At 45.2% G+C, this 13,819-nt stretch overlaps 1 pseudogene; it reads left to right on the forward strand.

Moving 5' to 3' along the window:
- The window catches only part of LOC147122849 (uncharacterized), a 35,967-nt pseudogene that overhangs the window by 20,972 nt on the left and 1,176 nt on the right, over positions 1-13,819 (forward strand).

The following is a 13,819-nucleotide window of genomic DNA, read 5'->3' on the forward strand; positions in this document are numbered from 1 at the left end:
TATGGTGGCAACAAGAGCAGGTCAGAAGCTGGGTATTCTGTGGCGAGTGTCTCACCTCCTGACTCCACAAAGCCTTTGCACCATCTACAAGACACAAGTAAGGAGTGTGATGGAATACTCTCCACTTGCCTGGATGAGTGCAGCTCCAACAACACTCAAGAAGCTTGACACCATCCAAGACAAAACAGCCCGCTTGATTGGCACCTAATCCACCACCTTAAACAATCACTCCTTCCATCACCAGTGTACCGTGGCTGCAGTGTGTAGCATCTACAAGATGCACTGCAGCAATTTGCCAAGGCTTCTTCGGCAGCACCTCCCAAACCCACGACCTCTACCATCTAGAAGGACTAGGGCAGCAGGCACATGGGAACACCACCACCTGCAAGTTCCCCTCCAAGTCATACAGCAGCCTGACTTGGAAGTATATTGCCGATCCTTCATCGTCACTGGGTCAAAATCCTGGAACTCCCTCCCTAACAGCACTGTGGGAGTACCTTCACCACACGGACTGGAGCAGTTCAAGAAGGCAGCTCACCACCAACTTCTCAAGGGCAATTAGGGATGGACAATAAACGCTGGCCTTGCCAGCGACGCCCACATTCCATGAACGAATAAAAACAAAGACACGACTGCATAAATGTAATTTAAAATAATTTAAGCTTTATTTGTGACAGACTTCAAGTATACCAGCAAAGCAGTAACATTTCATAGCTGTAAGAGATCAGTGCATTACATTCTGCTATGAGGCAACCTTACATAAAACTGGACACAACAATCACAATGATTATGACTCGGAATTTGCAGTTGTAATGATGGTGAAAATGTCAGCATTCACCGTCATTACTGTGTAAAACTGACAGCAACTTCTGAGGTCTGCATATGCACATTTAAATGTAGAAATCGCGAACTTACTGTCAGTGATACCCTGCTCCTCCATAGGATGCGCTGTTGCAGTCTTCGCAGATGGAAATCACAGAAATCACTGAAAATGTGAGCTTCCACTTTTTATGTTCTATTCTCACTGTAAAAACCCTTGAAAAAGTTAAGCCTTATTGAATGAGGTGTAACTGATATTTTAATAGTGTACCATGTCAGTATTACTGCTAAACAACCTCTCTGGCCCTGAAAAACTAATTTTATATTTTGGAGTCTCATTCCCTACATTCCATGATGAAAATTCCACGAATTTTTAAAATAATAAAAACATTTTTTAAAGTTTGTTTATGATATTTCAGTTTCTACTTTAATCCCATGTGTACATTCCAATCTTTATTTCACTTTCTGTAAAAGTATTAAAAAGTGATTGATCCCCTCTAGATGGTACCAGAATTAAATTAACGTCAGGAAAGGTGAAATCCAAGGTGAGAGCCCGCTAAAAGTTTGTGGGCAGCTTTCTTCGAGGTTAATGGTAAGCGCTGTCACTTCATTGCTGACTGCAAAATCCGGACCACTATCTCTGACCTGGGAGCCACACTGAGTGAGGTTGCTTCTGTGGAGTATTTCCCGTACCCCATCTTCTAGGTGCAGACCCGTTACTTTTTCTTATCACTGCTACATAACAGCCAATATGTCTTACTGTCCGCAACTTTCCATTGTTTCCCAGACTTCACTTGAACTTTATTACATTCTTTTCATCCCTGATAACTGTTCAGCCTTAGGTGTCTGTTCCCTCAGATCTCATTTCCTTGTCATCAAGAGACAGCTCTTACATTGGAAGCCAACCAGTGATGAGCTGAATATAAACTTTGAAATTAAGCTTGCTAAGTCTGTAATGTTATTTCGGGACAACAAATGTAACTCTGTTACAGCATTTCTAAGTAAAAGCAGTTAATGCTGTGATATTGCGTAGCTTCCAATTAAATTACGTTCAGTTTATGATGATTTAAGCCCTGTGGATTAACGTTAAGAATCAACTTACCTTTACTGTAATCACTAACGCTTAATCTTACGTTGGTATGAATCATATTATTTTATCATAAATGAAATCTTAGACATAAATGGTAAATCTCAACCTAGATTTTTGGTGTTTATATATTGATGAAATGCGGAAGTTTTGTCTAATAGCCTTCGATTTATACATTTATATATTTGAATTTTCTGATGAAGGGGAAAAAAAGGGGCAATAATAAACCACGTCGCTCAAAAAGGAAAACATTGGGGGAGTATATGGGTTGTGCAGTGATGTCAGAACCCAGCCAATACATTTAGGAAGGGCATTTTTCAAAACATAGCAGCCATCTGTGTCAGAAACATGGTAAATGCCATAAGGTTTAAATGTAAGGAGTTTATTTAATGAAAACTGAGCATGCTTAAAATCTGAAAAGGAACTAAACCGTCACAAATATTGAAGATGAAAAGCCTGTCAAAAATAAACTGGTGAGAAAAAAGGGCCTGTCTCTGAATTGAATTGCTAAAAAAACTTTCAGCACAAAGAGAATAAATAAAGCTGTCTTTCAGGAAAATGTGCTTTGTTATGTTTTAGGGTTTGACTTAGGCATATTCCTCATATACAGTGCCAAAGACCACTTCCATAAGTAATCCTTCATTTACTGCAAACTGGAGCGTACCTTTATGGGCCCATTATGTGGTAATGTAGTGAGTATTTAAGTCCTGCTCCCTCCTTAGATACAAAAAAATACACAAACACAACACTTCACTACCTCTAGTGATATTAAACCTGGATTTGCATCTGTGCAGTCACTCTCTGAGATTCATATGGCTTACAAAATCTTACAGAGTACAAAAGCTGGGATATAGGAAAGCAATAGCAGCCATCCATAGCGGAAATATGTTCATCAATTAAAGCAAGGATTTCCTTAACTTCCTTCAAATGCGAGATGTAGGGATGTAGATGTTCCAGTGATTCGTGAACCTGGACAGTAGCCAGACAAAGACAGTCACACTCTGTATGTTAATCAAAGTTAGCTTTAATGATTTACATTGCACACAGCATTAAAACAATTTACACAAGCATAACGACAGCATCAAGTAATATATTCGACCTTTAAACCCAGGGATCTCTGCATCAAGGCAGAAGAGTGATAAGCTCCCTCTTACTGCTTGAAGTTTCTTCTTCTTCTTGGATGCCCTACCTCTAGGTGAAACTTCTTAAGACTCCTCTGACTGCAGTGCCAGAGCTGCCATAATGGCCCAGAAATTCGGGTCTCCACGGGTGAGTACGCCCGGAGTACTCTCCCACAGGCCTAGCGAAAGTGCCGGTTTCGTGCATGCACTGCCCATGCGCGGGAAACTGGAACTTTCGTTCCCTTAAAGGAAGGGGTTCAGAGGTCGAACGCGTACGCATGGAACTTATGTTTTTTTTCCAGGTTTCTCCGGGAGGCTAAGTCTCCAGGAGTTACACATGTAAAAAGCAGACGCAAGGCCTGCTTTTAACAAGGTAAGTGGTGAATTAATTAAAATTAAAACATTTTCTCCACAGGTTTATTATTTTTAAATACTTTAAAGAAAGGTAAGTTCATTTTTAGCCCCGTTAGAAAATAGGGCGGAAGAGACCTCTCCAGGACATCAACTTACCTTGTACCTCCACCCAACCCTCTCTATCTACTTTATCATTTCCCCATCTCACTAGCCACCTCTCACACTCACCCTCATCCTACTGCAAGCATACCAACTAACAACACACAAGGGTAGGCACTTGAGAGGGTTAGCCAATGTCCATGTTAAGTTTCGGGTAATGTGTTGTCATACAGTGAAAACTCTTTTTCAAAAAGTGCCCCTTATTGGACAGATCTGAGCGCACCTTGAGAAGTGTCTTACTGAGTTCCTGTGATTGTTCAGTCATAACTTACCCCCCCCCCCACCCCCCCACTATAGTGATGAGCGTACATGGAATGGCTTGGACATTAAAGGGATGCTTCACGGTGCTGGTGTGGGATGGTGTCAACCTGGCGCATCATGTGGCAGCCAGGGTTTACAGTGTCAAGTGAAGAAAATCTGGCCATCGTGATGCCATCGCTGGCCTCCCAGCCAGCAATTTTGTCAGGGGTTAATGCCCTGTGTCCAGTGCAGCATCAGGTGATGGCAGAGAAGGTTGGTAATGTTGTTGGTGATGTTGGTGTGCCTGGTGATGTTGATGTTGAGGCTGATGGTGGAAGGATTCGGAGGACCAAGGTCTGATTGTTTCAATGGCTCTGATGTTGCTGCAATAGATGGCAGCTGCAGGTGAGATGACAGAAGCAATCTGTCAATGGTGAGAGAGGTTCTCCCAATGAGGTGGCACTGGACATACAGTTGGATCTAAAAACTTGTAAGCTAAAGAAATCTCTATATGTATTAAAAATGCAGTAACCAACATTTTCTGTGCTCTGAAACTCACCATCTGCAACATGGCATCCTTTACACCACTTCTGCAGCTGTCAGCCTTTCACAAACATCAAAGCAGACTCAAAACACGCCAGGTTGAGCTGGCGTGTTCCCCGAACAGTGGGTAACACATGGGGGAGAAGGTAAAATTAGAAGTAAGCCTCAAAATACTCTTAAATTGGCTCTTAACAAGCCATTTAAGTAGCTGAAATGTATCCTCCACCGCTTGGGTTCCTACCCGCTGTCAATCTTTGCTATTTTGACAGTGGACCCGCCTCCAAACCCGCCCCCTCAGCGCTATTAAATTCGTGGCCCCGGTGTCCATCTTCACATTAGAAGAAGATAGTATACCTCACTAAAGTTAACGTAAGCAAGAAAACAGTATTAGAGAAAATAAGGGCACTAAATACTGACATAGCTCCAGGACCTGATGGTTTCCACCCCAGGGTTTTAAAGGAAGTAGGTGAGGAAATTGCAGATGCTTTAGCCATAATCATCCAAAGCTCTCTTGATTCAGGAATTGTCCCTTTTAATTGGATAATTCCAAATGTAACTCCATTATTTAAGAAAGATGAGAGAGAGAAACCAGGAGATTATAGACCTGTTAGTCTAACATCTGTTGTAGGGAAGTTATTGGAACCTATAATTATGATCAGAGTGACAGTACTTAGAGAAATTTTAGCTGATTAGAGAGAGCCAGGATGGATTTGTAAAGGGTAGGTCATGTCTAACGTACTTAATTGTAATTTTTGAAGAAGTAACAAAGTAGTAGACAGGGGAATGTCTATGGATGTAGTTTATATGGACTTCCAGAAGGCATTTGATAAGGTTCCACATAAGAGACTGTTAGCTAAAATTAAAGCTCATGGAATTGAAGGCAAATTATTGACCTGGTTAGGAGATTGGTTAGACGACAGAAGACTGAGAGTAGGAATAATGGGAATGTACTCAAATTGGAAGGAACTGACTAGTGGTGTCCCACAAGGATCTGTGCTGGGGCCTCAAATATTTACTCTGGCCTAGAAATTGGATTAAACCATTGCCTGCTCAATATAATGATTGGAGTGCTCATCTCAATGCTAAACGTGCTGCTGATTGGCTTAGTGTTCACCGGGGGGGGGGGGGGGAGGCAATATCAGGTGCAAGGGAGCAAGCACAAAGTTTCTCGGATGCTGCACTCGAGGCCTTGGTCGTGGCCATTCAAAGAAGGCGGACTATACTATTCCCGCAGGGTGGCAGGAGGCCATCCAAGGCCACTTGCAGAAGGCTGTGGGAGGAGATAGCTAACTCCGTCACGGCCACCAGTGCGGTCCCAAAGTCCTGGATCCAATGCCAAAAAAAGTTTAATGACCTCACATGGCAGGTCAAGGTGAGTGAAGGTTTCAGCAAATGCCATATCTCCCCATCTGCACCACAAGCCTCACACACTGCTCAATGCACCACACCCCCAACACTCACCTACCAACAATCTCTAGCTATCACCACTCACACCTCAATCATGGCTTCACTTCACCCTCACAACCTTACCACTGTTGCAAAACTCACACCCACATCTTACACCTTGCAAACACTGACAGCTATTCAACTATGGCAGGCACATCACCTAAACACATTGCACCACACTCACTGACACACATCACCCAAACACATTGCACCACACTCACTGACACACATCACCCAAACACATTGTACCACACTCACTGACACACAACCCTTTCTCTTGCAGGCAAAGGTGGCACATAACAGGACAGAGCAGCAGCAGACGGGAGGTGGCTAAGCTGCTATACAGAACCTCACCGACCTAGAGAGATTGGTGCTTGACATCAATGGAGGGGCAGTGACAGAGTCCGTGGCCACTGGAGAAGTTGAAGCCGTTGCTGATAATGACAATATGGTCATACCTAATCCTTCTTCTCACATCCCACAATCTCTTCTCACTTACAAACTGTTGATGGTGTATGCATTGATGTCTTACTTCCCCCCTCCCTCACCACAACTGACCCTTATGCCTTTCTGCTTTCAGATACCCAAGAACTGCCAGCAAGCCAGCCTGCCCCTGACGTGTGGAGGAGAGTGATGGAGGAGAAGACACACCGTCACTGCATCTGACACTCGCAGACACCAGTTCAGAAAATAGCACTGCGCAGAATGTAGCAGGTAGTATAGAGGCAGGATCTGCACATGGTAAGGCACTGGGCAGGAGTGGGCTGCAGCAAGGCCCGAGTGGCGGCCAGAACACAGAGCCCGAACGGCGGCCGGAACATGGAGCCAGAAGCCCGGGAAAGGCCCGAGGAGCCAGGCCGAGACAGAGGCCCAGAGACCTCTGAGGAGGAGGGGAGCAGCCCGGAGGCACCGGCTCCCAGAAGCAGACCAAGACAGTGAGTACAGGGCCCGGGGAGGGAGCCTGAAGCCAGGGAAAGGCCCGAGGAGCCAGGCCGAGACAGAGGCCCAGAGACCTCTGAGGAGGAGGGGAGCAGCCCGGAGGCACCGGCTCCCAGAAGCAGACCAAGACAGTGAGTACAGGGCCCGGGGAGGGAGCCTGAAGCCAGGGAAAGGCCCGAGGAGCCAGGCCGAAACAGAGGCCCAGAGACCTCTGAGGGGGAGGGGAACAGCCCAGAGGCACCGGGAAACAGCGGCTCACAGACGCAGACCAGGACAGTGAGTACGGGGCCTGGGAAGGGTGAACCCGGGAGCAGAGGCCCAGGGACCACGGGATCGGAGAGGGGGAGCAGCCCGGAGGCACCGCGAAACAACCTGGAGAGCGAGCGAGTCCGGGGCCTGGGAAAGTCCGCGAGCCGGGAGAGGGAAACACCAAACCCGGGGCCCCAGAAAAGTTTACTCTAAGGTCAGCAATAATTTTTACTATTTCTACTAAAAATGAGTGAGTCAGAGGAGCCGCAGCAGCTCCCGTGGCGCACTGAGAGCAACCCCTTCCAGCTTCCCCCCAACATAAAAAAAAAATGAAAAAAAATCACTCAAGCAACAGCAGCTGAGAGCAAAGCCAGAAACTCTTTTTGCTGACTGGTACACCACTGGGAACATGAGTAATCTCATTTTTTACTCAGGTCAGTCAGCGGCTTGGATCAAAGCAATAAACATATACTATCCCAGGGTTAAGCAGGAAAAAACCGCTAATGGGTCCAAACTGAAAATAAAGAAATCAGGAGACCCTGGTAGTGAAACCACGATGGTCAACATGTACAGAAACGGTACAATAATGGTGCAAGGCAACCTCAAAGACTTTGAAATGGCCTTCCAGAAACTGAGAGAAATAATTGAGAAAGGAAAGACCAGCCCCAGGGTAACTACCAGGGAAAAAGCCACACACACTCCCCCCACCACTTACAGCTCACCAGGAGTTAATCAGCCTGGCCAGGAGGCGAGCAAGCCACACAGTTCTGACCAGGCACACACCCTGGGGCCCCACAACCCCATGGTACATTTGACCAGCCCCAGCGGAAATACCAGGGAGAAAGCCACACACTCTTCCCCTACAACCTCCAGCTCACCAAGAGAAAAGCAGCCTAGCCAGGAAGTGAGTGAGCCTGCCAGCTCCGACCAGGCACACACCCTGAGGTCCCACAGCCCGGTAAACCTAAAGGAGAAATTTAACCAGCTGGAGACACAGCTGGTTAAACTTACAGAGGAGTTCCTTAAACTGAAAACCGACCAAGAAAACAGCATTTCAGCAATAAAACAGGAACAAAAACAAGAGAGTGAGAGACACAGGAGGGAGCTGAACTTACTTGGGAAGCAGGTGAAAGAGCTGCAGAAAGACAAAGAGAGCCACAGGGGAGAGATAGCGGCATTAGCCCAGCAGCCAGAGGCTAGAGATAAGACAATACAGAGCCCGACTGAGCAGCTGCACTCTCACACTGAACAACAGCAGCAGACCCACAATACAGGGGGAGCCACACATACCGACCAGCACACTGAAGCCCAGTCTGCCCCCACCACTTTGGAACCACAGCCGAGCCGCTCACAAGAGGAATGCACACACCAGACACGACCACCACAGTCAAACACACAACCTGTGAGTCCAGGCGAAAACCACCAGACAGTAAACACCAACAAGGCTGACATCGTAATACTCATAGACTCAAATGGGAAATTCCTCTGGGAGAAAAAGCTCTTCCCTAGACGTAAAGTAGAAAAGCTCTGGTGCCCAACAATAGACAGTGTCCTAGAATGGCTGACCAAAACCTGATTAGGCTCCCCCCAACACATAATAATACACACTGGCACAAATGACCTAAGGGCCCAGCAGAAAAGGGTAGCAACATCGCTCGGATCAGTGATTGAGAAGGCAAGCGACACCTTCCCAAACACTAGAATCACTGTTTCCACACTATTGCCGAGAAGAGACTTCAACAACAAAACAATCCATGAGATAAATGCCAGCATAGCAAGAGACTGTGAATTAAAACATAACGTGCACCTGGCCCAACACCCCACCCTCGATGTGAAATGTCTTCACGACCATGTCCATATCCACAGGAAGAGAATGTCGGTCTTTGCGAAGGCCCTGAAGGACGTCGCTTTTAACCAGGTCCACACCCAGACGCCAAGAGGACCCCCCCCGACCACCAAAAACCAACAGGATACAGACGAGGACTACTACAGAGACCACCACCACACCAACCGGGACCAGAGAGGATCCCCACGCACAACAACAATGTCAGACCTGCACCACTCCTGCCCTACAGGGGAACAGGACCACCCCCAGCCAGGCAGAGGGAGAGGTACTCAGGGCGTACGCAATACCACAGAGACAATCCTCCATTAAGAGACATAATGCAGACGATCAGCAGCATCTACTCCCGCCTTATGGATCAGGAAAAATAAGGACTAGTTGTTAGAAAGAGTTGTAACCAATTATCCTCAGCATTTATAGACAATTGAAATGTTCTTTTTTCCCCATTTAGACACGTCAAACACATATCACTATTTATCATATTTTAACCCATCACAGTAAAAAATCAATTTTAGCATGAAATCCTTATATATCTCAACCTGGAATATCCAAGGTCTACGCTCTTCTATGCTTGGCATGAAGAGTGGGACCCCAGGGTTCCTAGATGAAATTAAAGATCTGGATATTATCTTTTTACAGGAAACCTGGTGTAGAGGAGAAGGGCACACTGGCTGTCCCCATGGATACACAGAGCTGGTGGTCCCCTCCAATAAACTGCCAGGAGTAACCCAGGGCAGAGAATCTGGAGGCATACTGATTTGGCTTAAAGCAGAGCTTAGGAATTACATTAAATTTATAAAAAAGGGCGAAAACCACCTATGGCTCAAAATTAAGAGGGGCATCATCTCTAGCATGCAAGATGTTTTCATTTGCACACTCTATATCCCCCCGACAGAATCCCCGTACTTCAAAGAGGACACCTTCTCCAACATAGAGAGGGAGATTATCCAATTCCAGGCCCAGGGAAATGTGTTGATCTGTGGTGACCTCAACTCAAGAACTGGCGAAGAACCAGACTTCACCGATAATCAGGGGAATAATTACATATTTGGGAATAACCACTTTGATCTCCCTTTCCATCCACACAGGCATAACTGCGACAAACAAACAAATGCTAACGGAAAATAGCTCCTGCAGCTCTGTCGAAGCCTGGGTCTGTACATTGTCAATGGTAGGTTCATGGGAGACTACCTAGGAAGATCCACCTATTGCTCACCTCTTGGCTTCAGCACCGTAGACTATATGATTACGGATCTGGACACATCCTTTTTCAGAGCATTCACAGTCAAACCACAAACAACACTGTCAGATCACAGTCAAATTACTGCATATCTTAAAAGAACAGAAACAACGAACACAGAAACACAACCCAGTAAGCTGTACAACATTAAAAAATCCTACAGATGGGCCAAAAACAGCACGGAAAAATACCAGAAAGCAATTAGCAATCAATCAACTCAAGCTCTCTTGGACACCTTTCTGGAAAATACATACACACACAGTAAAGAAGGCGTAAACTAGGCAGTGAATAACCTAAATAATATTTTTGATAATTTGGCATCAATGTCAAACTTGAAAGTTCGCAAGAATAAACCCAAAACAAAAAACTACGAAAAATGGTTTGACTCAGATTGCCAGAACATGAGGAAGAAACTCAGAAAAATATCAAACCAAAAACACAGACAGCCAGAAAACGAGGAATTACGCCTTACTTATTGTCAGGCACTAACACAATACAAAAAACACTCAGAACCAAGAAAGAGCAGTATATTAAGAATACACTCAGCTCCACTGAGGAATCCATTGATTCCAATTGTTTCTGGGACAACTGGAATACATTATACAAAAAACAACATGACGAATTGGCCATTCAAAACGGAGACACATGGGAAAACCATTTTGAAAAATTATACCAGAAAAACACACTAAGCCCAGAGCAATATCAAATATGCAAAAAACTGGAAAAGCTCGAATTGGCCATAAAAGATAACCAAAACCCGCTAGACCCCATAATAACTGAAAAAGAGCTAGTTGAAAAACTCAAGGACCTGCGACCAGGAAAAGCTTGCGGTGCAGACGGCATCCTAAGCGAGATGATTAAACACACAGACGATAAAATGAAATTGGCTATCCTAAAACTCTTCAACTTGGTTCTGAGTGTCGGTTACTTCCCTGATATCTGGAACAAAGGACTCATAATGCCCATATACAAAAGTGGAGACAAAGCTGACCCAAATAATTATCGAGGCATCTGTGTAAACAGTAACCTGGGGAAGGTATTCTGTAGTATCATAAACAAAAGACTTATAAACTTCCTTGCGGAGCACAATGTCTTGAGTAAAAGCCAAATTGGATTCCTACCAAACTATAGAACATCAGATCATATCTTTACCCTACAGACCCTAATTGACAAACATGTTCATCAAAACAAAAGCAACATTTTTGCCTGCTTTATAGATTTCCAGAAGGCTTTCTATTCCATCTGGCACGACGGTCTATTCTTGAAACTTATTGAAAGTGGTGTAGGGGGAAAAACATATGATGTAATTAAATCAATGTATACAAACAATAAATGTGCAGTTAAAATTGGAGACAAACAAACAAAATACTTCCCACAGGGGCGGGGGGTGACGCAGGGCTCGCCAATCTCACCGACACTCTTTAATATTTACATTAATGGATTGGCAAAACTACTTGAACAATCTACAGCACCCGGCCTCACCCTATATGAATCCAAGGTTAAATTCCTCCTCTATGCAGATGACCTGGTTCTGCTGTCACCAACTAAGGAGGGTCTACAACAGAACCTGGATCTGCTAGAGTCGTTCTGTCAGACCTGGGCCCTGACAATAAATCCCCAAAAAACCAAAGTCCTTGTGTTCCAGCAAAGATCCAGACATCAGGGACCCAGAATAAATTTCACACTAGGAACAACTAAAATTGAACAAACCACTAACTACACATACTTGGGCTTAAAAATCAGCTCTACGGGAAATTTTCATCTGGCTGTGAATGAACTGAAAGAGAAAGCTAGAAGGGCTTTCTATGTCATCAAAAAATCAATCCAAATAGAAATCCCAATTAGCATTTGGCTCAAAATGTTTAAATCAGTAATTGAACCAATTGCACTCTATGGCAGTGAGGTGTGGGGACCGCTAACACAACAAGAATTTGCAAAATGGGACAAACACCCAATTGAGATGCTACATGCAGAATTCTGTAAAAGTATCCTCCGGACTCAAAGGAAAGCCGTAAACAATGCATGCAGGGCAGAACTAGGCCAATATCCATTAATAATTACTATCCTAAAAAGAGCCACCAAATTTTGGAAACACCTAAAAATGAGCAACCCCCACTGCTATCATTACGAAGCCCTGAAATGCCAAGAGAGGACCATAAAGAAGAATACCCTCAGTCAACTAGTCCTGGGACTCAGTGAAGTAACTACTAACACTACTAACAATAACCAGCCCCAGGACAGTGACATCGTAGCACAGAGAATTCGACCTAACACAATTGTCACTAAGCAAAAGGAAAAATATCTGTCATATTGGGCAGAAACAACAAAAACCCAAAACAAACTCAATTGCTACTTGGCCCTAAACAGACAATACAACATGGCTGAATACCTGACCATGGTAAAGGATAGCAAACTGAGAAAAACCTTGACAATGTACAGACTTAGTGAACATAGCCTGACCATCGAAAAAGGCAGACACAGACAGACCCGGCTGCCAAGAGAGGACAGGATATGCTCTCACTGCAGTCAGGGAGTGGTGGAGACAGAGATGCACTTCCTCACAGCTTGTGGAAAATATCAGGGCATCAGGGAGAATTTCTACCCAAAATTCACAAAAATATGCCCTGAATTCAGAAATTTGAATGACGACCAAAAACTCCCAATCCTACTAGGGGAACAGAGAAATTGTGTAACCTTAGTGGCACACTATGTTACAGCTTGCCATAAACAGAGGGACAACCATTAAATCTAAGAAAAGAGTATATACAAATTATACGAATGTATATTTATACACTCAGGGATATATCTGTTTATACACTGTATGGATAGATCTGCGTTTATGTGTTCAACCATAAATGTTTTTCGATGCTTTGGCAACATAAGATGTACCTTGTCATGCCAATAAAGCGATTTGAATTGAATTGAGAAGGGGTAGCTCGGGGGCCAGTTCCCTGGAGGGGGAGTTCACACATAAGTTCTGCTGCACAGGACTCCGATGACAACCTTGATGGGGTGGCTTTAAGAAGAAAGGTGATGGGTATGCACACGGAAATGCTAGGTGCAATGGCAAGCCTGCCAGAGAGCCTCTTGTCAGTGTCAAGGAGCATGGAGGTGTCTGGCTCCAACATGGGACAAGGTTTTGCACGGAGCTTGGAGCCAATGATTTCCAGGATGGAAATGATGGACAACTCCATGAGCGACCTTCTGGAGCCAGCCATGAGGCTGTGTGTGATGCGCGATGTCGCAGCTTCCATTGCAGCACAGGCGGAAGTGACCCAACGTCTCAGTGCTGCAGTGGAAGCTCAGGCAGCTGCCATCGTCGCTGGGTTTACGAGTGTTGAAAGGGGCTTGCAGGGTGTTGCAACAGGCCAGGAATCTGTCCTCTAACAGATTGCTAGGATTGCTGAGGCACCGCCCCGGGAGAGTGGTTGTGGATCAGTGGAGCAGGACCCTGCTGTCCTCTCTCAGGATGACAGCTTTCCTACTTCCACCACTACCACTCTGCCTTTGCATTTGCCGCTGCCTATCAGCCAGGCAGCCCAGACTGCTGCTGCCCATGCCGAGGTGGTGCAGTCTACAGCTGGGCCTTCTAGGTCCACAGCTGGTTGAGGTCATCATGCAAGGCCATCTGTATTTTCTCCCACTGAAAGTCAGCAGCCTTCTACCAGCCATGCTGCAGCCACTGGGGGAGCATTGCGTAGGAGCACTGGAGTAGATAAAGGCACACGAACGCCAAGGGAATGCACAAGGGTAATTAGTTGATATTGTAATGTTGATTG

The sequence above is a fragment of the Somniosus microcephalus genome, chromosome 2 (assembly GCF_052327205.1).
Source record: "Somniosus microcephalus isolate GS21.2 chromosome 2, FLI_Smic_1.0, whole genome shotgun sequence".
NCBI classification, from domain to species: domain Eukaryota; kingdom Metazoa; phylum Chordata; class Chondrichthyes; order Squaliformes; family Somniosidae; genus Somniosus; species Somniosus microcephalus.